The 25191-nt window shown below is 37.9% G+C and overlaps 1 protein-coding gene and 1 pseudogene across 1 annotated transcript in view; both read left to right on the top strand.

The window, feature by feature from the left end:
- The window catches only part of LOC132140921 (gelsolin-like), a 49234-nt gene that overhangs the window by 5151 nt on the left and 18892 nt on the right, over positions 1–25191 (top strand). The gene's annotated exons all lie outside the window — the stretch shown is intronic.
- LOC132140919 (centriolin-like) lies at positions 5339–24743 on the top strand (annotated as a pseudogene).

Here is a 25191-nt window from a genome sequence, read left to right as displayed (position 1 = left end):
GCGTCGTGTTCGCTGGCATCAGGTAATATTAATATCCCATGAGAATAAAATTAAAAGAGGGGATCGGATCCTCAAACGATCACCAGCAGCGGGATCCAAATGTTCCAAGAGCCTCCAGAGCAAAACTATGCCCCCGAACGCCATCTCATGGTCGGAGTCTGAGGATGGAGGTCTTCGAGAAGATCCCAGTGGTGATGGTAAATCAGCTTTTAGTGCTTAGTCTGTTTAGATCCTTTTTGAAGTATTAAGTCATTTTGCCAAACTCATTCAACAAGAGGATGGATCAACTTTGGGTACTTTTGAATCCTAGGGGTAGATTATTTTTTTATCAAAACTTACTGATTTCACCATGCCTTCAATATTTCTGGTATTTTCAGTTTACTTTTACGTGTATAGTTTCTTGTTTTACTCTTGTCTCAGACCCTTTACTTTAGTCTAAAACTACAGAACTCCATCAGTAAAATGTTAATTATGTCTTGTTTAAAAGAAGAGAAAGAGTGAGATAAGCATTAATCCTTTTAATATTGATTTACTTTTTTGTTCAATTATTATGATTTTCATTCATCATAAACAGTTTTGGCCCTAGTACAGTTTCGTTACCAGTTAGTGTACTTGTAAGCCAAAAAGACTACAGTATCTGTAAAAACACTGGGTCGCACTTTATATTAGGTGGCCTTAACTTACATTTAAATTAATCATTTGTAACAATTATTTGTAGCAACTTATTGTGTACATACATGTTTTTACATTGTTCTTATATATTTTTTAAAAATACCTGCGTATAATTACATCTGTAATTAATTGCACCTTAACCCACCTTTAAACCTACCCATACCACCAAACCTGTCCCTAACCTTTCCCCGTATCCCACCTCAATAGCAGCAAAAATGTTGTGCAATACAATATGAACAATAAGTAGATTGCACTTATTTTTTGATGTAAGTACATAGTAGTTAAGGCCACCTAATATAAAGTGGGACCAAACCTTGAGATCAAATATGACATGAGGCATGTGTTGTGTGAAACAAAGAAAAAGGTATATTTATATTTGGAAAATGACAGAATAATCCAGACGCATTATGTATTTCCTCTATTGAACATTGTAAGTAGACAAATGAAGCAAAATATTTCGGTTGTCAGATCATTAATTACTTGGCTGCCACCAGTAGTTTTCAATATCTGCACTTCGTATTTTGTCACTCATTTACACAAACATCTTCTCATAGACAAAAGGCAATATAAGGGGACAAGATACATCACAGAAGACCTGATCAGGAGATTGACTAAATGTGAAAATTTAGTCCTTGTGCACGCCCTGGATTTGTCTACGTCTACAGGAAGTGACAAACAATTTTGAGTAAGATTTGTACATTATCCGGTTAATGCTTAGTGTGAGAAGTAGCATTAGTTGCATTCATTTTTGCATTCATTTATTGACTTCTGTGCATTATTATTATTATTTTTTTAGTATATTGAAAATTTGGATAAGTGTGAGCGCTTACACGTTCTTAATCTCAGTAACAACAGGATCGAGAGAATTGAGAAGCTAAAGAAACTATGTCAATTACGGCAACTCCACCTTTCCTGTAACAGGATACGGTAAGAATGTGACATTTGTCTGCTTAAGAAGAAACATTTCCTCACAATATATATATGTTTCATGGTCTTGTCATAGAATGAAAGATACAATGTCCTGAAGGCCAGTACAAATTGACATTTATATTTCATTTATCTACAGAAAAATTGAAGGTCTAGAGCACATGACAAATCTTCAGTTTCTGAATTTGGCCTTCAACAACATTGAACATCTTCCAGTTTGGATGGCAAAGAAGCTCAGATCTCTTCACACTATAAATCTACAGAGAAACAAGATATTCTCAGTGGGTACAATTTTTGTTAATCATGTGTTTAAAACAGCCAATCATCAAAAAAAGTCTCAAACACCAAAAAAAGATATTTTGAAAAGTGTCTCACTGTTTTTGTCAGTACACTGAAAGTCAAAATGCACCAAAACTGTTTGGTTACCAACTTTGTTCAAAATATCTCTTTTTGTGTTCACAGAATAAAAAAATCATTTAAAAAAGTCAGATTTGGAAGTAAGGTTGAGTAATGACAGAATTTTCATTTTTTTGGTGAACTGTTCCTTTAATACCAAATATTTCACATTAAAAGTAAATCGCTGATATTCAGTTTTGATTTATACACGTTAATGTAACTAGCAACATTCTCTACATTTGTGACCTAGCTTCATGAGATTACTAAACTGAAGCCGCTGAAGAACCTGAGGAGTCTGACATTAGCAGAAAACCCCATCTCCAGTCTGCTCCACTATCACCTCTTCCTAATCTTCCATCTGAGGTCACTGGAAGTGTTGGATGGACAACCAATCAGTGCACAGGAAAGAGAGCAAGCATATCAGCGCTTTCACATGGGTACATCATCTCATCTTCTACATTTCTTTTCTTTTCTATTGTGCTTTTATAACCTGAACACTCTTTGTGCTGTCCTTACAGTGGAAGTGGAGCATTTGGAGCAAGAGCTAGAGTTGAGAACTGAAGAGATTTCACAGCTTCAGAGAGAGCGGACCACAGCCCTGGAAGAACTAGAGCGGCAGGAAACGGTCAATTAAAGCCTGAGGCAACAACATCAGGAACAACAACGGAGCCGTGAGGAACTCCGGAGAGAACTTGACACCAAATCTGAACTGGTGGGTGATGGAGTCTTCACTGTCATCAGCCTCAGTGTGAACAGGGTTGACCATTTTGTCCTCCAACACAACTGTAATATCACATGTAAACAGTTTTTCATTTTTAGAGCATTTCCTTAGGCTGCACTACCTAAAGAAAAACCTCTTTTTAAAGCCAAATGAAATATGCTTTTTACATGTAATAGTCAATTTAGAGATTTAGGCCTATTTTGCCTTCATAACATGACTTATAGAAAGAAAAGTAACAATTATAGTTTCTATAAAGCCTGTTTCTAATACATTTTTTTTCTCATGCTGAAAGATTTGTTCATATGTCAATCCCATTTATTTATATTACATTCTTAAACATTTTTGAATGGCCATTTTCCGATTTATGTTAAAAAGTCAGAAAAAATCTCTGTGAAACCTTCAACACTTATATTTATTCTATTGTCATCATTTGTAAGTTGCTTTGGATAAAAGCGTCTGCTAAATGACTAAATCTAAAAATGTCAACAATATGAAACAGGAATTTTGAGCCAGGCTTTATCAAATGTTTAGATTTCTGTCCTGGAAATGTGTGTAAATGAATGCATTAGATAATGCCTTCTTTGCATATTCTCATAACATTCCAGAAAACGTCTAAAAAAACAGTTGACTTAATGTACTGCGATTAATCAACAAAGGAGATATTGTGATATCTGTTAGTTAAAATATTTGCCCTATTCAACTGTGAGTGTAGTACCTCAGGGTGAGTAATTAATGACAGAAGTTTCATTTGAGTGAACTAACCCTTTAATATACTGTCCTGATGTTATTATACACAAATGATCACTGCATATTGATCCAAAGAACCAAAGAAAAAAAAATTTCTCTTAGTTGTTCTTCAGAATTGATTGAATTAACTTGCTCCATAACTGAAACATCTTGACTTTTTATGGAAATAATGTTAGTGAAAACAACGTCATGATGACTTTAATCTTTAACTTCCTTATGTCTGCTTTCAGATTAATTTCCAAATCTCTGCATTTACAAACTCACAGTGAGCCCAGAGATTCGCTTTCCAAAATTTCCCTTTCCTGTCTTTTCTAGACAATTTCCTATTCAGCTCTCTCTTCTCACTCCATGCTTTTGTCACCTGCTCTAAAGGTACTTTGTGAACGGTGCTGAAAATTGTTTTGTGTGTGCGTGTGTGTATGTTGTTGCCTTATTGAGCATCTGTTTAAACAGAACTTCTTGGAGAGCCTGCATTTAAAAAAAAAACTACATCTGTTCAAACTATAAGAACAGCACATTTTTGCTAATTCCTTCACTGCACTGCACAGTATTTATTTATGTTTTCTATATGAATATATTGTAAAATGACATTGATTCCTATGTTGGTAAAGCAAATTTTTCTATCCTTTAAACTTTTCTTTTCCATGCTGATTTTATTTTTATTTTTTTTGTATATTTCACTCCTGTGCCTTTACATAAACTGTTTGCATGCCTTCTGCTGTCTCTTCTCTTCATTGCTGCTTCAATCTCAGCTTCCGCATCACACTCCTCTGCTGGATTCTCTCTGTCAGGTATTCACATGTGCCCCACCAATCATTGTATGATGTCAACACTGTGTTCTCCTGTCCTCTCAGGTGTTCACTTTAGAGAGCGATGTTGATGGTATGGTATTGTTATGTTCTTTAGCATGTTTTTGAGGTTTTTGCATGTTTGCCTTCTGTATTAATAGAAATCTTAAAATATCATTCATTGCTTTGTGTATTTCCATGAGTGTAACAGTTTTGTATTACACGTATCCTTACGATGCAATCTCATTCTGAGCTGAGAGGTTTGTAGTGAAGTGTGGCTGATGTGTTTTATGGTGGTATGTAAAGTGTTGTGTTCTTTCTTATAACACAGCTGAAGCAGAAAACAGTGGAGTTGACCCGGGCCTGTCAGAAACACTATGAGCTTGAGCAGGAGCTGGCTTTTCACAAAATAGATGCCAAGTTTGAACCTCTTCCATTTGCTTGGATTTATTAATAACTCCAGCTTTGGATAGATACAAATCGACTACTCATTTGTGATTTTTTTTTTTTTTTTTTTTTTCATTGGTCTCTGAATTTATACTACTGTTCAAAAGTTTAGGGTTGAAGTCTCTTATGCTTGCCAAGGCTGCATTTATTTGATAAAAAATACAGTAAAAACAATAATATTGTGAAATATTTTTACAATTAAGTCACATGATTAGTGTCACATGATCCTTCTCATTCTAATGCTGATTTTGTGCTCAAAGATATTTCTTGTTATTATCATAAATAAATCTTACTGAATGGGTATAACATGAAGTTTTAATTGATTCGGTTCCACTTTTAAGCAAAGAAAACAAAATATGTTATAATAATATAGGATTATTGGTCACCACTAGGCTTTAATTGTGTGTTACGTTCTGATTCATTCATAGGTGACATCTCATACATTTGATCTTTGACGATTAAAATCTGAAATATAAAAGCTTCAAATGACTTTACTTTAGTCAGAATAACAACAATATATTTGACATTAGCAGGTTTCTTTATAGACATTCTTTATAGAATGTCCATTTCAGAATTATCATACAATATTGATTTGTATGTGGTAGGATTATATGATTTTTAGAGAGATTATTCTCTTTGTTGTTCAGGAGGTGGAGGTGGAGAACCTTTCTAGCGAGAGTCCATACATAGGAAAGTCTCGTCAGAAAAGGAACATCACATTTCCATCAGAGACGGATAGCATGGGTGCACAAACCCAGCAGCAGCAGCCTGCCTCAGCAGACCTGACTGAGACAGACACCCCAGGAGAACATGCTCCGCTTAGAGGTACAAAAGTTCAAGGGCACGGCGCCCTCATATTATATTAAAGGCTCTAAATAGATTCATAAAATGATTACATTTGTATATAACACATGCTATATCTTTTTTACTCTCTTTACTTAGTGTTCCTGTAGCTCAATTGGTAGAGCACTGCGCTATCAAGTGCAAGGTTGGGGGTTCGATTCCCCGGGAACACATGTTATGATATGTAAAAATTGCACTGTAAGTCGCTTTGGATAAAAGCGTCTGCTAAATGCATTAATTTAATTTAATTTAATTTACTTAGAACAATCTGTTGTTGTTTACTCTTAATAACAGCGCTACCAACAAATGATGAAGGACATTTCCCCTTCTTTTTTTGTGGCCCCTGTAATATCCACATCTCTGCCCTTTTGCTAATGCATCTGTGTTTTGGCTTTAGCTGAAGAGTGATTACAGCAGTTGCATAAAGAAATTGAGGCAAAATTGAATTGTTTAATTGTCTGTGTTGATTTGCACATAGATCTGTGAGGCTGAGAAGGATCAGCTCAGGCAGGAGCTTCAGAGGAGGATTCAGAGGCTGGGAGAGATGAGAGGAGAGATGGAGGCTATGGAGAGGCAGCTGGACCGGCTGAATGCTGAGAGGAGCCAAGCTCAGGAGGAAACGGAGCAGCTGCAGAATCTACTGCACAGCCTGGATCCCAGTGACCCCAGACATGTCAGTAACACTCATGCCTGAACAGCCTCATGAAAATTGTTCTCTTGAGGATTATTATTTGCATAACACAGTGGGGAAAAAACACCAATTGTTCAAAAAGTAAATGTTTTCCTAATAATAATTGCTAAAACAATTCTTAGTAATGCAGTTTATTAGCCTTAACTGAACATTGTAAAACACCCTGTTCAATTTACAGTATATAAAGCAGTGGTCGCTAGAATTTTACTGTTTTATTTTATAGTTTGTCTAAGTATGTATCGTTATTCATGAATAATAATAATAAGCCACATTATTAAAAATTAAGGTTAATTTAAATGGACATTTTAAAAATAATGGCTAATTAATCTACATAAAGACAAATAGCAACATGGTTTAAATAAAAGTACATGACACCAGTGTTGCCAAGTCAGAATCACGAAACGTGATTGGGCTAGTTTTGAGTAGCAGTTGGGCTGGTTTTGTTGTGAAAACCTGGCAACCCTGCATGTCACTAAAACAATCCTTTTACTTTAAAACTTTAATTACCCAAAATAAAATATATTCATACTTTTACTCAGCAAGGACATATTCAGTTGATCAAGAGTAATTGTACAGACCTTTACGTTACAAACATTTTTTTATATACATTTTTACAATATTATTGTTTTTCATGTATTTTTGATTAAAATAAATGCAGTTTGGTAAGCATAAGAGATGTTCTTTCAAAATCATTAAAAATCTTAAAGAACCCAAGCTTTTAAAAAGTAGTGTTCATGTAAAGACTTGTAATATAAATTTTTATTTGTCATTTCTACTTTTTAAATTTTTTAAAAATTGCATGTTGGTGAGTAATTTCAATATATGGTTAGAAAAATTAGTTACCACTTTAACAATTAACATGTTTTACTGTAGCATTTTTTATATTTCACATGCGTTATTTTTCTGTCAAAATGTTGTTTGTCTTTAGTTGGAACGTGAAATCTAATTGATAAATACACTTATATTGCATTTATTGCAGGTAATGCTTTGTTATAGAAATAGGCAATAACCTGTTTTAACAGCGGCACATTTCAACAACATCTGCAAATGCATGACTGTAAAAACTTTTTGTTGTCTGTATATGTTGTGTTGTTTATACCATAAGCCTCTGAACTATTCATATATTTTATTCATATGTGAGATCATTAGTTTATTAATGTTATATAACAACAAAAAAAATGCATGTCTTCCTGTTTTCTGTTGAAGAAAATGGCATGCAAACAGTGTAGGACAAAATGAGTGTAAAATAACTGATGTGTTGTGGAAACTCCCTAACAACAAAGGTGTATAACAAGAATTGGTTCTCTATGGAATTAATCATCACTAACCCATGATGCTCAGCTGCGAGTAGCAGGCATATAAAATGAAGTTTTTGTCTCTTTAAGAAAGAAGATAGCACTTCTGTCCTGGGAAATCTGTTGATGCTGTGGGTGGAGCCAGAGAGGCTCCTTACCCCCACCCGGCCACAGACACAGTCTCTGATTGGCTGAGGCCGCTGAAAGTTTCCTGTGTTGATTCAAAGAGAGTTGAGAGGAGGGTAGAAGGAGTGCAGGGATAGAGAAGGAGGGGGAGATTGAAGTCTAGAGGAGGGGGCTACTTTAAGAGATAGTTGGAGTCCATGGAAAAAAGCTCTGAAGTTTAGAGCAACAGCTGAAAGAGACAGGAAATGTTCGCTTCCTGCACAAGGAGCCCATGTTACTCCTCGTGGGGCAGCAACATGAGAAAAATGGATATATAGAGACAGAAAGTGAAGAGATGGCAGCCACACCGCTGTAGTAAGTACCCCACTGGGGTCAAGGAGGGGCTCGTGGGAGGCTGCTGTCATACTATTGCAATTTGGGGCTTGTAATGTTGTTTGTTGAAGTGATTATTGGTATCTAGCATCATTGAACACTATTTCTTTCATTTTTAAAGTTGATCATTACAGTATGATGTTTCATAAATGTTGGACATTTTCAGTGTTTATAACAGGAAATTGCAAAGGCATTATGTCATCATAGTTTGCTGGCTTGCATATTTTGTGAGAGCAGTGGACAAAAACAATGCACAGTATTTAATGAGTAAACCACTAGAAAGATCTATATACCTTTGAAGTCGTTATATATAAATAGTGTTGGTTTAATGTCTTAAAGCAGAGTTGCCTGTAAACGAGGCATTGTTTAAAATGAATGTTTAATGAAAGTGTTACATTTTTTGTTGTTGTTGGGAGTGAAGAGGAAGTGAATGGGTTGAGAAGGAACAAATGCAGAAGTCCAAGACTGTCCCTGCGTTCCAATTCGCATCCAGTTCGCATACTGTTTGGATTGTTATTTTGGGTGGATATTGTACACCTGAAAAAATATCTATTTTTCAAAGTAAAAAAACAAAACAAAATGTATGTATTTTTCTATTTAAATTCAGTATGTTAACTGCTATCTCTTTGTATTTAATTTTAATATTAACTAGCAATTTCTCAGTGAAATTTGTTTCTATATCAATTTTTTCAATGTATGTGAATTGACTTTTTTGAGTTCTGGGATTTGTATCAGAATGATTAAAAAATATTGGGAATCAATAATCAGTCTAGATCAGTTTTAATATGTTAATGATTAATACAACCTAGTGGTAACACTAGATTATTATTATTATTTTTATTTTATTTTTTTCTACAAGAAATGTGAGAGTCTTAGCCAATGAAAGTCACCTCCAGGATGCTAGGACGTTTTTGGCGGTTGTCAGGGTGTTGCTATGCTGTTGCAGTTGTGGACTATTGTAAAATATTTAAAAGATTTTTAAAAAGCTTTTTCATTATCATTATTTGTTATAGTTAGAATCCTTGTTATAAAGGGGCCTGAAAAGGATAGTTCACCCAAACATGAAAATTCTGTTATCATTTACTCACCCTCAAGTTGTTTCAAACATGTATGTCTTTGTTTTAGCTGTTGAACACAAAAGCAGACATTTTAAAGAATGTTGGTAACCAAACAGCCACTGACTATGGAAATAGTTCAAACATATATGAAAGCCACTGCAGCCACTGTCATCTGTTTGGTTACTAACATTATTCAATATATCTTCTTTTGTGTTCAGCAGAATCAATCTTAAATTGTTATTAAAATTATTATTTACATTGTAGTTATATAAGCGTAATTTAATACAAAATAAAATTTAAAAAAACACTAACATTAAAAGATGTACAAAAGATTGTTCCTGCAGGCCCATGTAAAGGCTCAGTTGTTCAAGAAGACACAGCTGCTGGCCATCATGAGCAGAAAACAGCAGGAACTGGAGAGCAGGCTGGATGACATGATCACACGCATCTACAAGGAGACACAGGAGATAAAAGAACTAGAGCAACAACTTACGGATGGTCAGCAACTTTTTTAACTTTGTTTTTTTTAACCTTAATACGATAAAGATAGCCTTTGAACCATTATAAATTTATGAATACGATAATTTAAAATCATCAAATAAGTAGAAGAAACCACTCAACTCTTTCAGGTCAGATCGCTGCTAATGAAGCACTCAAGCATGACCTGGAGGGCATCATCGCAGGTCTCCAGGAGTATCTGCAGGGGGTGAAGGACCAAGCACGAAGAGCCAAGTTAGATTGCAGGCGTCTGCAGAGGGAGAAAGACGCTCTGCAATGCCTCCTATGTGAGAAGGAGCAGCAATGCACACAGCTGCAGAAAGAAGCTCTGAGTGCTAAAAGCACACTGGAGGTTGGAGTCTGTCTCTGATATAGGGGTTGAGCACTCTGTAAAAAGTCAAAACATTATCATACTGTTTGTTGTGTTCTAGGAACTGCAGCATCAGCAGCAGGAGTTGGGGGATCTGAGGAAGGAGAATGTAGAGCTGAAGCAGGCTCAGGAGCAGGTCAGTGAATATGAGGCAGAGCTGGAGGCTCAGCTGCAGGAGAGAGATACTGAGGCCGCACAGCTGAAGGAGGAGCTGGGCAGACTGCACCAACTAAATCAGGTAGGATATATCACCATAGAATTTTTTCATATTCATGCATAATGTATTATTATTTATCTAATGGTTTAGTTCATCTAGAAGTAATAAATAAAAATTCTGCTCCAATTTTTTTTTTTAAAGGGGACCTATTATGTACCTTTTTACAAGATGTAAAATAAGTATCTGATGTCCCCAGAGTGTGTGTGTGAAGCTTTAGCTCAAAATACCCCACAGATCATTTTTATGGCTTGTTAAAATTGCCACATTTAGTGTATGAGCCAAAATGCATCATCTTTGTAAGTCCTTTTAAATGCAAATGAGCTGGTGGTTCGGTCCCTTTTAAGAGGGAGGAGCTTCAAGAGCTCAAGCTCCGGCAATACGTCCGGTGCTGGTCTTTTCAAATAAACATTCCACTATTAGTACAAGTTTGTTATCTTTACAGAAAATGTACTATGATTAAAAGTCAGTCATCTGAATGTACTGTGCATAATAAATTATTGTTTATGAATTACACAGACAGGAAGTACGGCCCAATAAAAATAACAACAGCTGGTCTCATTGTTTCTTAGCTGTTATCACAAACTTTATAAGTCCCACATGTGATTATAAGCTCGACAAATTCAAGTGGTCGTCTTCATATTTGGGATTGTAAAAAAATGAGTGGTTGGGTTTGTACTATTATAGGCTGGTTGTTTTCACACACCGCACACAACTATGTGCAAACACCTTATAAAAGTGATTTTTGCATAATAGTTCCCCTTTAAATTTCACAAAATGTTAGGTTGATTATTCATGTTGCCCTTTTCCATAAAAACAAGTTAAGACTGTGCCTGTGATCAACAATTCAGCTTGCTGATAAAATATATTTTAAGAATATGGATGAGGACATATCATATCACATCCTTCATCAACAAGTTGAATTTTAAGTCATCATTCACTGAAAATCTTATCTTTCACTCTTTCAGATCTCACATATTCACACTTCGTTATGTATTATCAGTTTGCAATCATTTTGGAACTTTTGCATTAAACATGTTTTGTTAAAGATTTTTAAACATTATGCTCACCAAGACTGCATTTATTTGATTTAAAAAAAAAACATAAAACAGTAATATTGTGAAATATTATTACAGTTTTCTATTTCATTATATTTTAAATGTCATTATTTTAGTGGTTATTATTTTACTCCAGTCTTTGGTTTCATATGATTCTTCAGAAATCATTGTAATATGCTGATTTTGTATTCAAAAAACATTATTATTATTAATACTGAAAACATAAACCTTGCACAGTTTTGTGGTATTTTTTAGGATTATTTGATGAAAAGTTCAAAAGAAAAGCATTTATTTAAATTAGGAACTTGCTAAAGAAACATTTCTTATTCTTTTCAATGTTGAAAAGCTGTGCTGCTAAATATTTTGGTGGAAACCATGTTAGATTTTTGTTTTCATTTATATATATATATATATATATATATATATATATATATATATATAAAGTTAAAATTAACAGCATTAATTTGACGTTATTTTTTTCACAATGTTAAAAAATTTCTACCACTTTTGACCAATTTAATGCGTCTTGCTGAATTAAAATATTAGTATTTATTTTTAATTTGAAAATTTGAAAATGTAGAAGAGTGAACAAGATTTTCAGTGAATAAATAAAGTTTTAGTCTTTTCCACATTAGTCAACTAGGGACATAATGTACTAGTATATTTTGAGTGAACAATCCTTTTAACATTTACATTTTCTTGGCATTTACATTTGCAGATGGAGCACTCTGCACTGCAGGCAGAGTTGCAGAAAGAAAGACAGGCAAAAGAGAACGCTTTGGCACAGATGCAAATGGCTGCCGACAGAGAGCTTGAGAACACAGAACTTCAGCAACAGGTCAACGCTCTCCAGGTGTGTTACTGCACAACAGACTTCATACCATAGTAATAAAGATCTATCAGACTTTTTCCTCTATTGGAAAGAGAGGATTCTTGGAAAGACCACTGAAATACATACATCCTTTACTCATTCTAACTCTTCTCACTGCCTGTAAAAAAGTGTGCTGTACATTCTGCTATTGTTGTTGTATGAAAATCATTTAGTCTCCAGTAAGATTAACATCTTTGAATCCCTAGCTGAAAATGTCTTTCACAGGAGAAAAGAGACAGTCTTAAGGAAAAGGTGGATGCTCTTCAGTGTGACTTGGAGCAGGTCAGGGAGGAGCTGCTTTGCCCGGAAAGTGTGGCCAAACATTTAGGAGAGCTGAGAGAAGCCATAGCTAGAGGACAAGAAATACTAAGGTATTATTGATTCTTATTGTATATTTTAGCAGATTAAAATACGTGGACTGTGTGGCTACAGATGTGTCTATCAGATGGTGATATGTCTTTGTTATTCTGTCCTATTGCAGCTTTGAAGACCTTGGAGAACCATTGAATAAGAAATTCATGGAGCTACAACAGGAGGTGCATCATGTGCTATCTGCTGCTCAGAGAGATAGAGACGAGGCCCACCGCTGTCAGGAGAGACTTGCTGGAGAGATGAGTTCACTCAAAGAGAGACTCAGGAAGTACCAAGAACGATACCAGGCTCAGGTGAGTTGATGTTGTGGAATTCAAGTAATCATTATTTGAAACAGATTTTTGAGCTACATTGCCATTTCTAAAGCTCACATATTCCAGTATAATGCCTACATATTCCATTATAATGTCTTAGTATAAAGTGATGATTTGCTTTGATTTCAGCAGGCAGCAGAGAGACGGGGTGAGGAAGTGGAGCTCCATAGATTGAGGAAAAAGCTGGAAGATGCTCATGAGCAGCAGTACTTGATGCTGCAGCGTTTAAAGGAGACAGAAATGGAAAGAGACCATCTTCTTGCTGAATTAGAAGAACAAGATAAACAGGTGCCAGAATAAGAGTAATTTTATTTTTATTTTATTTTTATAAAATGTTCTTCTATTTTTGCTCAATTTTTAAAAAATTATTTTGAGTGGATTGGTTCTCCATGGCTGGCAGCACAGCCAGTGAATCTCTTTTTCCTGTCTACTCTATTTCTGTCCCGACCTGGTCCAGCTCAGTACTGCGAGCCGTGAGAATTTTCTTTAGCCCTCCTCCTCCCCAGCACCACCTGTCTAGGTCTGCTATGGGGTTCGCCCTGCTTTACTTTTAAGCAGGAATATGCATCCTAATCCCTGTAATTCTGAGTGTTTTGCTTCACTGTTGCCAGTAGCAGCAGCATCCAGATCCACTCTTTTCAATACAACCCGAATTCCGGAAAAGTTGGGACGTTTTTTAAATTTTAATAAAATGAAAACTAAAGGAATTTCAAATCACATGAGCCAATATTTTATTCACAATAGAACATAGATAACGTAGCAAATGTTTAAACTGAGAAATTTTACACTTTTATCCACTTAATTAGCTCATATAAAATTTAATGCCTGCTACAGGTCTCAAAAAAGTTGGCACGGGGGCAACAAATGGCTAAAAAAGCAAGCAGTTTTGAAAAGATTCAGCTGGGAGAACATCTAGTGATTAATTAAGTTAATTGATATCAGGTCTGTAACATGATTAGCTATAAAAGCTTTGTCTTAGAGAAGCAGAGTCTCTCAGAAGTAAAGATGGGCAGAGGCTCTCCAATCTGTGAAAGACTGCGTAAAAAAATTGTGGAAAACTTTAAAAACAATGTTCCTCAACGTCAAATTGCAAAGGCTTTGCAAATCTCATCATCTACAGTGCATAACATCATCAAAAGATTCAGAGAAACTGGAGAAATCTCTGTGCGTAAGGGACAAGGCCGGAAACCTTTATTGGATGCCCGTGGTCTTCGGGCTCTCAGACGACACTGCATCACTCATCGGCATGATTGTGTCAATGACATTAATAAATGGGCCCAGGAATACTTTCAGAAACCACTGTCGGTAAACACAATCCGCCGTGCCATCAGCAGATGCCAACTAAAGCTCTATCATGCAAAAAGAAAGCCATATGTGAACATGGTCCAGAAGCGCCGTCGTGTCCTGTGGGCCAAGGCTCATTTAAAATGGACTATTTCACAGTGGAATAGTGTTTTATGGTCAGACGAGTCCAAATTTGACATTCTTGTTGGAAATCACGGACGCCGTGTCCTCCGGGCTAAAGAGGAGGGAGACCTTCCAGCATGTTATCAGCGTTCAGTTCAAAAGCCAGCATCTCTGATGGTATGGGGGTGCATAAGTGCATACGGTATGGGCAGCTTGCATGTTTTGGAAGGCTCTGTGAATGCTGAAAGGTATATAAAGGTTTTAGAGCAACATATGCTTCCCTCCAAACAACGTCTATTTCAGGGAAGGCCTTGTTTATTTCAGCAGGACAATGCAAAACCACATACTGCAGCTATAACAACAGCATGGCTTCGTCGTAGAAGAGTCCGGGTGCTAACCTGGCCTGCCTGCAGTCCAGATCTTTCACCTATAGAGAACATTTGGCGCATCATTAAACGAAAAATACGTCAAAGACGACCACGAACTCTTCAGCAGCTGGAAATCTATATAAGGCAAGAATGGGACCAAATTCCAACAGCAAAACTCCAGCAACTCATAGCCTCAATGCCCAGACGTCTTCAAACTGTTTTGAAAAGAAAAGGAGATGCTACACCATGGTAAACATGCCCCGTCCCATTAATCCACAAACGACTTAAGCTGTTAACTTTTTTAATGTGGCTGACACTCCCTCTGAGTTCAAACAAACCAATATCCCGGAGTAATTCATGTACTCAAACAGTACACTGACTGAACTGCTGTGAAGAGAGAACTGAAGATGAACACCGAGCCGAGCCAGATAAGAAGAATCGAGGAGCTGATGATACTGCGCATGTGTGATTCAGCGTGAAGCAGACTGACACACAGAGCGCATGAACCGAACTGATTCTTTTGGTGATTGATTCTGAACTGATTCTGTGATAGTGTTATGAGCGCGGGTAAACCGAAGGCTTGAATCAAGGGCAATCATCGCAAATGACGCCATTACATCGAGCGCAAAAGAACCGGTGAACCGTTTTCTTCAACCGGTTTATTGAATCTAACTGTCCGAAAGAACTACTGGTGATCCGAAAACCGATGCAACCGGTTCTTGACTCGTGAACGATGCTGAATAAAGTCGTCGTTTTTGCTATTTTTGGACCAAAATGTATTTTCGATGCTTCAAAAAATTCTAACTGATCCTCTGATTTCACATGGACTACTTTGATGATGTTTTTCTTGCCTTTCTGGACATGGACAGTATACCATACACACAGTTTCAATGGAGGGACTGAGCTCTCGGACTAAATCTAAAATATCTTAAACTGTGTTCCAAAGATAAACGGAGGTTTTACAGGTTTGGAACAACATGAGGTTAAGTTATTAATTACATAATTTTGCTATCTGGGTGAACTAACCCTTTAACTTGTATTTTACTTTCGATATTGCTTTAAGCAGCTATGTATTTTAAAGTGTGTTGTTTTTCTAGGTGAAAGCTGAAGAGAGCCAGACTCAGGGGCAGCTAGAATCTCTCAGTCTGGAGTTGCAGGCGCTCAAGAGTTCTTTTTCCTCTGCTGACAGAAAAGCTGCCCAACAACTGACTGCAGAAAAGGACAAACTTCACTCTCTTCATAGCACTATAGAGAAAATACATCAGGAGAGAGCAGTGGTAAGACACAGGGCAGACTGCTCGAAATCTTTCGGGACCAAAATCAATGTGAGGGAAGTTCACTGATGATGATCTGTTTATATGTGTGTAGAATGCAGAGGAGTTACAAAGCTCCAGGATTGAGGCTGCCCAGGCCATTCAGGACTTGGTTAATGCTGAAGCAGAAGCCGAGGTTCTCCAGAAGCTTTTGAGAGATAGGGTAATGTGTCTGCTCGGAATTTTCCATTCTTATCAGCATTACCACATTCTGAGAACGTCAAGGTCACTCTGAACTTTCAGACTGGTTGTGAAGTCAATAGGAGATAGATAGTGTTGGATATAGTGAAACGGTGGCTTTAGTTTACTAATGTACTCTCCCCATCTCTATATGTTAATGAATGGATTCTTGTTTCTATAGGTTCATAAGACAGATGGGAATCTCCACAGTGTTCCAAAGTCTAGTATTCAACAGCAAGAATTGGACAGTTTAAACCAAACCTTGAAAAGACAACAGGGCCAAACCAAACGTCTCCGAGATCAACTAGCACAAGCCAAAGAAGGTTTGTTAATCATCTTTTTATGAAAAGATCCTCAAAACACCCTAGCATCATGGTGGCACGTTTTGTGGGCAAATACCATGCACATTTCCTGCAAGGCTAAAATGGCTCTTGTTATATATTGTGGTTTGTGTAGCTAACAACATAAATCTAGAAGAGCTTCTGGAAGAGATTGGAGCACTGAGGGAGACTCTTCTAAAGCAGAATAACTTCCTGTCCAGTTTAGGAGATCCCCTGCCAAACACAGGATGTTGGTACTATGTTCCATCAAATCAAATTGTAAGAAACATGTTATTTTAGCATGAGAAAAGGAATGCACTTGTTAATGCCAATTTATTATTGTAATCAGCATGTTATTGGTCCTCAGGTCCCTAGTTTTGGATCTCAGGCCACACAAGACTCAGGACTGGGCTCTGTGCACCAACAGTCCCCTGAGAGAGGCCGGCGGTCTGGCCACAGAGCACACAGGGAGAGAAGACCTGTTAATGGAGGATACTGGGTCTATTCCCCCCATCCGCACACTCATGGAAAGAGAGGCAAGTGCCATAGAACCCCAGTTCAGAGTCTTTCTCTCCAACGTCATCATGGTCAATATCATGTCAGTGCTGTAATATCTGTCCTCGTGTCTCTTCAGATGCACAGATGTTCAGAGACAGTAGAAGAGAGAGCGATATAGAGGGGGTGTCTGGGACATGCTTCACGCCTCCATCAGTCTCTGCTGGATTTACTCTACCTGATGGTACTGATTGTCCTCCTGGTTCATTTGTCTACAATCACCCTGTGCCTGGACTTCCCATTGGCTCAAGTACAGTCCTATATGGGCCGCCCCCTGATGGAGCCAGGCTGATGTACGGACCTCCTCCCAGCAATCTGACTATTCCTCTGGTGCCCAGTAGGACCCTGCACTGTACTGTGCCTGGACATCAGGACTTGGTATGAGATATGCAGATTTCAACTGTTTGAGTTGCACTACAATGTTACTCTTTATTACATCATTTTAATGTACTGAATATATGTTACAAAAGATTTTCTAATAGTAATCAGATTTTGGTCATATAATTCCAATTATGTGTGCTATAATTAAAAGTTCGGGATCCGTATATTTTTTTTTTCAGCAAGGCTGATTTAAATTGATGAAAAGTTACATTAGAGACATTATGTTACAAAATATTTATATTTTTAATTAATGCTGTTGAACACGGCCGAGAGCCGTGGGAGCAGAGCGAGGCCAGTGGAGTGATTGGAAACGAACGACACCTGCGACACTCACCGGTCTCGCGTCCCACGGAGGAGATGGAGGGATACAAAAGGGGAGCGATGGCAGTGAAAGACGAGAGAGGACCAGACCTGGATTTTAGTTGTGTTTGGTTTTTGTTTGCGCGCAGCAGTCGTCCGTGAGGGGCTGCCGCACTGTTTTGTATTTATTTTATTATTAAAATCATTTGATTGTCCGCCGGTTCCCGTCTCCTTATTCCTATACAACGAACATTGTTACACTGGTGCCGAGGCCCGAGAGAAGGAGGGACGCGCTGCTGAAGATCCCTCGCCGCTGTGGTGAATCCGCGGTACCATCGAACAGGTGAGGGAGTGTGCCGCCATGGACGCTCATGGCGGTGGGCTGGAGTGAGTTGCCGGGGATGGACGAGCTCGCTGCCGGCCGCCCGCAATGTGCAAGGGCGGCTGCCGTCTGTGAGGGAGCGGAGGAGTCGGCGCCGTTTGCCAGGGGGCCGGAGCCTGCTGCCATCCCTGATGGAATCGTGAGGAGCAGGGAACGGGGGACTCCTGCTGGCTGCCCAAAACCGGAGGAGCCGTCGCCGTCCACCGGGCGTTGGAGGAGTGTCGTGCCGTCCGCCGAGGGCCGTCTAGTGCCACCGCCAGGCACCGCAGAGGAGATCACCCAGCTGGTGGAGGGCCGAGCGGCAGTGCGTCTGGGAACCAGAATTTTTTTTTCTTTTCTTTTTTCTCCTCTCCCCCCTCTCTTGTCTCTGTCGCTCATCATCCTTCCATCTCCTTTTCTCTCGCCTCGTCTGTCCTACCCCCAGGTTCCCGCAGGTCACCGTGAGCGGTCCCCCCGGAGGGAGGGGGGGGTAGAGCGCATTCTCGGGAGTACCCCCCGGCCTGCGAGGGGCGATGGGGGTATGTGATGAGTGGGGCGGGGCCAAGAGACGTGGGAACAGAGCGAGGCCGGTGGAGTGATTGGAGATGAACAACACCTGTTCGACCCACCGGTCTCGAGTCCCACAGAGGAGATGGAGGGATATAAAACAGGAGTGACGACAGTGAAGGACGAGAGAGGACCAGGCCTGGATTTTAGTTGTGTTTGGTTTTGTTTGTGCGCGGCAGTCAGTGTTTATTTGGTTATTAAAGTTTGGTTTGATTGTCCGCCGGTTCCCGCCTCCTTCTTCCAATAATTATGGAGTTTTTATCGTTACAAACTTCAATTCATCAATGATAATAATAAGAAATGTTACTTGAGCACCAAATCAGCATATTAATGTATTTTCTCTGAAAAAAAAAAAAAGAATGAAGAAACGTGACACTGAAGACTGTAAATTCAGCTTTGCCATTTCAAGATTAAATTACAATTCAAAATATATTAAAAAAGGAAAGATGTCTTAAAAATGTCAATTGTTTTTATTGCATTTTTGTGAAATAAAAGTCAAAAACAATAAAAAATCATACTGACCCCAAACTTTTGGTAGTGTGCATGTTAATGTCCATCATTTTCAAGATAAGTAGTTTTGGTTTGTGTTTCAGGAGCGAGATCTGAAGAAGGCAGAGCGCAGGCTGAAAGAGGAGTGCGCTGACAGAGCTCACAGTGATAAAGAACAGCAAGCACTTCAAGAAAAAACAGCAGACCTACAGAGAGAAATCAAACGCCTGCGCAGGACTGTCCACACACTGAAGCGCCGCACGTCATTCAGCATAGCAACACCAGTGTATCTTACTCAATATAGACTTAATACATCACACTAAATGTACACTTCTAAAATATACACACAAATATCAGATGCCTTTCTGTTTTTGGTTCATCAGGAGTGGGCTGGACAGCTCCTTATCACATGCAGAGGAGGAGCAGTGTGTGCTGGGAGAGGTGGAGTGTGTGGAGAAGACCCTGCTGAAGCGCAGAGCAGAGCTCAGAGAAGCTGACAGACTGCTGCTAGAAGCTGAGACAGAGCTCAAAGACACTCGAGCCAAGGTCCAACACTATGTCCTTCAGGTTTGGGGGAGGCACAAAATCAAAGTTTACTGCAACAAAGTGCAGTAAACTGTAAAACTGTTTGCACTACAAACCACTATGTTCATAATTAAGATAATACATTACAATAATATGGGAAGACACACCAGTTTGCTATATTTTGCATTAAATTTACAAATGGCCACATCTGCTTTTACGGGAAATATAAGGTGGATATAAATTATTTAAATTAAATTATATTTGTCTCTATTTATATTAGATTATGCGCTACCATTCAAAAGTTCGGGGTCATTGAGGAAGTAAAAAATATGTATACCATGTAAATACAAATACAGTTGTTCTTTACATTGATAATGAGAAGAAATGTTTCTTAATCCATGTATTAGAATGTTTTCTAAAGGATCATGTGACACCAAAGACTGCTGACAAGTAATGGTTGCTGAAGATTCAGCTTTGCTATCACAGAAATAAATGACTTAAACTACATTAATATAGAAATCACTTTTTGTAAATTGTAATAATAATTCACAATATTACAGCCACATTTTATTGCATCATTGTGATGATCTACTCTTTGTTACTAGCTTGTAGTGTAAACAGCTACTTAAAGTGAATACTGTTAGCTTTCCCAACACTGGTTTTTCTAACTGTATACATCAACGTTCTATAAGAAGATGCTAATGATGTAATGCATGTGTGTTTGCAGACTAAAGAGAGCGTACAGCGCTACATTGAGGCTAGGAGGCGAGTGAAAGTGACCGAACGAGAGCTGGTGGAGATGGAACAGAGAGCTCAAGACGATGCCACACAGCTGGTGCAAACCAAGCAACAGCTCAGGTAAACACAACTGCAACACATTTCTCAGTCTGAATCCTTAAATCTGTGTGTTATTTACGTTTATGCCTTTATTGACACCAAACAGAATTGCGAAAATAATGACTAAGGTTTACCAGACAATTTCTCGTCTGCTATTGTTCAGAATAAAAGGTAGCAGAGTGTTGAAGGGACCACTTTTTGGGAAAATCAACCTACAAATTGTCTACTTTTAAGTAAAGCATGACAGCAGCTTTTATGATTTTCTGAGAGTGTGCATCAAGTTTTGTTTGAGCTAGAGAATTGCTAATAGTGTAAATGGACACTTGTAAATGTGCTGCTGCAGGAATCTTCAAGAGGAGGTTAAGGAGCTGCAGAAAAGAAAACAGGACCAAGAACACACTCTAGACGAGGTAGAGGAGGTCCTCGCATGTCAAGACACAAAGTTTCAAGAAGTCAGCAGAAGGTTGGAGAGAGCGACTGACAGGTGTGGCAACTATCATTTCTGTAAATCACTAAATGCAGGAAATCTCTCTCCACTGAACTCTCTGTCTCTTCTATATAGACTGGAAACAGCTGAGAAAGAGCTCAGAGAGACCCAGAGCCTGGAGGTGAAACTCTTGCAGAGCTGCAGAGAGACAGAAGACAGTGTAGCACAACGCAAAACAGAGCTGGACCAAGTCAGCGCTCAGGTAGTTGTTTAGAAATTGATACTCTTATAATCGACAAAGACTGATTAAATAGATTATAAATACATTTACAATGCAACAAATTACTTTGGTGAAAAAAAAGCTTTACAAAATCTTAGTTTCCACAAAAATATTTAGCAACGCAACTGTTTACAAAAGTGATAATAAATGTTTCTTGAGCCTAAAATCAGCATGTTAGAATGATATCTGCAGGAACATGTGACACTGAAGACTGGAGTAATGATGCTGAAAACTGGTTTCAACATCACCTGAATAAATGATATCTTAATATATACTGAAATAGAAAACATTTATTTATATTCAATTTAGTGCTGTCAAACGATTAAACACGATTAATTGCATCCATTATAAAAGTTTTTGTTTGCATAATATATGTGTGTGTTCTGTGTATATTTCTTTATATATATATATATATATATATATATATATATTATATATATATATATATATATATATACACACACACACACACACACACACACTTACAGCATAAATTTTGAAAATATTTCCATGTATTTTCATGTCTATATTTATATTCATATGATTTATAAATATATTTAATATATAAAAATAACATATTTTTATATATTTATATATATATATATATATATATATATATATATATATATATATATATATATATATATATATATATATATATATATATAATAAAATTATTTTTACAGTATTTCACATATTGCTTTTTATGTAACCAAATAAATGCAGCCATTGTGAGCATAATGTTTTTTTTGTTTTTGTTTTATCAACTCCAAACTTTTTAGATAGTGTGGAGCTATACAGACTTTGTGGGTTTCTTGTGTGGGGTACAGGTGGTGTTGCAGCAGGAGGAGCTGTCTTTGCTGGACAGGAAGCTGGAGCAGTGGAAAAAGGAAGAGGAAGTGTTGAGAATTAGTGTGGAGAAACACAGGCAGGGCCTGTTTGATGTGCTCAGACAGGGAGAGGAGGATGCCCAACTCTTACACCAGCGCATTCAGGTTTTTCACAGGCACAAAATATTAGTGCAGTTTAAATGTCTAGGAAGTACTTTTGATGAAAAGTCTGGATATATGTAGGAGCTCCGTGTGAATGTGCAGTCTCTGGCCATGCAGAAGGGAGAGCTGGACTCTCAGCTGTCTGAGAAGAAAAACAGACTGGCATGGTATAAGAAAGAGCAGCAGAAGGAGGAGGAAACCCTGCAGAACCTCCATTCAGCTATCAAAAAACATAAAGCAGGTCTGTTACAACAGAGTGGCTGGTTCGACATTTAGCTCAACCAATGGTGTGAGTGGAAGATGAAAGGTAGGAAGGAAGTAGGGCTTTTTGGAAACCTCTTTACTGCAGCGGCCCTCATGAAAGGGTTTCTGGTCAGTTGAGGTCACTTGAGTCACTTTTCACTGAGGGCTACTGAAGGTTTGACATTTATAGATTGTGTACATCCATTAGGTCTAGTTTTCTTTGGTTTATTCACATTGGTGACAGTGCAAGCAGACTTAGATAACAGAAATGAGCTTATATAAAAAACAGTTTACCGTTTTAAAAGTGCCAGTAATATGTGCTAAAGACTACGAACTAAGTAAAATGTTCATGAATTTATAGTTGCATAACTGCACATAAAAATATTTCTAGCTAATCTAAAATATATTGTATATATAAAACAAATCATCTTTTGTGATGTGTCCAGTGAAAATGTTGTCAGAGCAAGTAAAAATGAAAAACTACGAGAGGGGAAAAAGTGTTAAACAGATGACTTTTTTTAGCTTTACTTTTTAAGTTGAGAGAGTGGAAAAACCTGCAAATAGTATCAGTTTTGGAAAGATCGTGGTTCTTGTGTAAATTGAGACAGTAAATTGAACAGTGCAAAATTATGTTCATGTGTGTGGAATCTGTGTGTATTTAGAGCTGAAGCATGTGTTGGAAATGGTCCAGTTGGAGTCAGGGGAATTAGAGGGTGTGAAGCTTCAGCTGAACCAGAAACTGGACCAGCTCGAGAGGAGCCAGGAAACTCTGCTGCAGGTCGGTTCTAAACGTTCACCTTCACCTGTACTGTCTGTGCTGAGACTGGAGTAAGATGTGAAGTTAACGTTGGAGTGCCTGCTGCTCAGGTGCGTGGAGAACTGCAGCACGTGCAGCAGGAGCTACAGGAGCAGCGTGGGGAGGCTGAGAGACAGACGAACCTGCTGGAGAAAGAGAGCCGAGCTGCACAGCCTCCAGCAGAAGAGCCTCGACCTGCAACAGCAAACAGACACAGCAGTCCAAGAGAGGAGCGGCCTGCAGGAACAGTGCAGAAACCTGGAGGCCAGACGGACACATGCTCACAGGTAATGTAGAGAACATTTCAAACATTTTCTCACATTGCTTTAGAGTTGTTTAAATCATACGGAAAAGACTGCTCTGTAAATACTTGAATGTTGGTTCTGTTTCAGATTTATCTGCTCCTATATGAAATATTAATAAAATGTGGTTGGTTGATTTAAATGTTGATCAGTAATTTACTTTCTTGTCTAAGTGATCAGTTCTTGGCCAGAATCAATAATAGGTATGTTTTCATTCAACTTAAACAAAATTAATAACAGTGTAATTGACCAAAAAAAATCATTCATCCATGCCTACATGAATATTATTATTATTATTATTATTATGTCTCAACCTAGGGTAGAGAAACATCCTGCAAAATGTGGCAATAAAGCATCAAGAAAACTAAATTAAAGCTTTGAAGTTTTTCGTAAATATGCATAAAAATACAGATGGAAATCTAGACTAGACATGTTGAAATACACTTTTTTAAGGGACAACCTTTTTGTAGAGGTGTCCAAAACCAAAGTAGCCATTGAGTGTATGACCAATGTACACTTAATGGCTAGAGAATACCCATAATACACTGGGAGGGTCATGCAAAATGAATTCAGGGGTCTTAATTATTAAGTTGTTTAATTTATTGGGGCAAAAGGGATGGCCTTTCTAGTGCACTGTGTGTCCAGATTTGGTTCAAATCATGTTTATGGTGTAGCTTAAATTGATTATTTTGCTGTGGTTTCAGGTGTTTGGAAGCAACAGAGACGAGGGTGAGGACTGCAGAAACAGAGCTGCTTAGACTACAGACTGAGCTGGGCAAACTACAACAGGACCAGAAGCACACACACGGTAAGCATCAGGAGATCAGCAGGGACACAGCAGCCCTGCAGCAGCAGCATGAGGGTATCCGCTCAACAGCCTTACTTTAACATCAGCTCTTATGTGTCTACTTTTATCAACATACTGAAACACTTGCTTTTACCCACAGAGGAATTGACCAGATTGAAGAAACAGCTGGTGGAATCTCAAACTCAGTTAGATGAGATCAGAGAGGTGAGTTTACAGCAAAACACTGCATATCTAGTGGGGTTTACTGTCCCATGGCATGACAAGTGTTTCTCTTGTTTGTGTTTAGGAGGTGAAGGCTGCTAGAAGGCAGGGGGAAGAGCTAGTGAAGCAACAGAAGGAGCAAAAGGCTGAAGTGCAGGAGAAAGAGGAGAAGAACAAGAGGAGACAACAGAAGCTGGACAGACTGGGTCAACAGCTGCAGCAGCTCAAGGCAGAAGTAGACACAAAACAGACACAGCTTCAAGAATATGAAAAGGTGAAGTGACACTGTCCTGTTTTTCATATCCTTTACCTTTTAAACTGGAGGATATATGATCTTAAAGGGATAGTTCACCCACAAAAAGCCAAAACTCACCCTTCATTAAAAGTCCATTATGGATTTCTTATAAAATCTCAATTTTCCTTCTTAATGTACTTCATTGGAATGATTGTGTTTACATACATTATTGCCAAAGAATTATAGATAAAACAAGTAATGACAAGAAAAAGAAATATACATAATATAACAGTAAATATATATATATGTATATTTAAATATAACACTAAAGGCTAACAGTAGAAAACAGTATCAAATTAAATTAGCTATTAAGTAATAAAAAAAGCTAATAAATACAGGTAACACTTTAATTTACGAACCAATTCTCAGCATTAACTAGTTGCTTATCAGAATGCAAATTACTAGCTGTTTATTAGTACTTATAAATACATCCCTTTATCTTACTTAGTAAATAAACTTGACAA

Source organism: Carassius carassius, chromosome 5 (assembly GCF_963082965.1).
Source record: "Carassius carassius chromosome 5, fCarCar2.1, whole genome shotgun sequence".
Classification (NCBI taxonomy): Eukaryota; Metazoa; Chordata; class Actinopteri; order Cypriniformes; family Cyprinidae; genus Carassius; species Carassius carassius.
This window is presented reverse-complemented; position numbering and strand designations above follow the sequence as displayed.